The sequence below is a fragment of the Gallus gallus genome, chromosome 1 (assembly GCF_016699485.2).
Source record: "Gallus gallus isolate bGalGal1 chromosome 1, bGalGal1.mat.broiler.GRCg7b, whole genome shotgun sequence".
Lineage (NCBI taxonomy): Eukaryota > Metazoa > Chordata > Aves > Galliformes > Phasianidae > Gallus > Gallus gallus.
Window position 1 is genome coordinate 71,571,938 of NC_052532.1, and position 1,883 is coordinate 71,573,820.

At 43.0% G+C, this 1,883-nt stretch overlaps 1 protein-coding gene across 8 annotated transcripts in view; it reads left to right on the forward strand.

Annotated features, from left to right (window-relative positions):
• ETV6 (ETS variant 6) overlaps nucleotides 1–1,883 on the forward strand; it is a 132,763-nt gene that overhangs the window by 41,228 nt on the left and 89,652 nt on the right. The gene's annotated exons all lie outside the window — the stretch shown is intronic.

A 1,883-nucleotide genomic window follows, 5' to 3' on the forward strand; every position in this document is an offset into this window, starting at 1 on the left:
ATTTGACTTTCCTCCTGCTGTTGGCTAGTGAGAAGGCCCCTTGAAGCCACTTAGTGCTTATCTTTGCAGTGATGCTTCCATATTTCTTTGAGCATGAAGTGGGACCTGATGTCAGTCTGCACCTTACATTCTGGGGAAAAAAGACTTTAGCTCTCCCATATGTCCCCTTGAACTTGTTTGCAGAGGCAGGCATTTGTGTGGCTGTCTCAAAAGTGTTCTTCTTTTTATAAATATCTTGTTCAATAAACAAAATGAGGAGCCTCAGTGTTGTTCGATTATCTGAGCTGTGGCTTGCAGCAGGAAATGCTGGGAAGTGGCAAGTTTGTGGCTCATTGCTAGCACATGCGCCATGGAAGGAGCACATTTTCTGCGAGGCTGCAGAACATGCTCCACGCAGGAGTTGGACTTCAAGGGAACACGAGGCATAAAGTCACCGTTCTGGGTCACGGAAAGTCTGTAGTACAGTGGTAGAAACCCAGATGCTTAAGAGAGACTAGTGCTTCTGTGCGAGCTCCTCAGTAGATACGTGATAGCAGCACCTTATGCCAGGCTGATCTGGGCTTCGTTTGAAGCAGTGATAGGGAAAGACTCTCTAGGTGCTCTATGGCCCCTTTCATTGGCAGAGAGAGTTTTCTGCTTTAGTATATTTGTTATTTACGTTGTACAAATCTCTCCTTTCCTTTGCTGGCAGTGAGGTTGCTAATGGTACATTGTAGGTGTGCCTTTATCAGTGTCAGTCCAATTCCCTGTCCCACAGCTGTGATAATATTGTGGTTTATAATGTCCTCCTGTTACTCTAACACTAGGTTTGTCTTTTCCACTTGCCAGAGATGAGATTGAGGGTAGGGACTCACACCTATACTGTACTGCAAACACTCAGAAGCAAAAATAGCTCCTTTTGCTTCTGTAGGTATGTGGATGTCTATCCACACTGTTTGCACTGCCATCGTTGAATGTCAGCAGCCCAATTCTGGAACGTGTGTTAAGACATTGCCTTCTAAGAAGCATATGATTATGACTTTATTTTTTCATGTTTCTACAGAACTGTGCCTGTGTTTATTTACAAAGGGTGTAATTTGTGTTGTGAGTGAAGATCATGCTCAGAATACAGAAGAGTTTTCCCATTAGATTGGATGAAATTTAAGTCTTAAATTTTGGCAGATATTTTCAGAGATAAACTAAATGATGGCAATTATGAACCTAACACAACGTTAACTCCACTGGAGTGTCCTTGCTTAGCTGCTTTCTGTATGCTGTTTTACTTAGTTGGTTGCAAGTTTAACTACTTCAAAGAAAGTGCTAATAGCAAGTTTAAGCAGGAATACAAAACTACTGCATTACTCACTGGTAAATAGAGTGGTTCTTAGTGATAGAGTGGTTTTGTGCAACAAAAGTAGAACTAATGTCTTTAAAATGCTCTAAAGTTATAAAGTGTGAAATACTTAAGAAACACGCTCAGATCTCTGTTAGCATAAGATTAAGCGTTCTCAGCACTCTCGGCAGCAGTATGCTTACACGTATAATGAAATTGCTGTCATATTTTCACCAACAGAAAACCCACTCAGGCTACCCACTTCTGTGTCACTTCTTTTTCCTCCCTCAGCAAATTTCTGAGAAAACCCTTGGAAACTTCTTGGTTCTCCTGAAAATTAAAACTGTAGCGTCAGAGCTGCTTTGTCGCTGATGGCGTTTCAGGCTTGGAGCAGGCAGGCCTCCGGCTGTGATCTGTTGCAGGCTTGATGCTGCAGCCTGATGCCACTGGCCCCCATCATGCATACCTCCTTCTTTCTTCTCCTTTCCCCCACCCCTGCCTTGGATTCACACCTCTGTTCCGAAGTTCACGTTGTCTTCTCTCTTTCTCTCCCCTGCTTTCTTTTTAACAG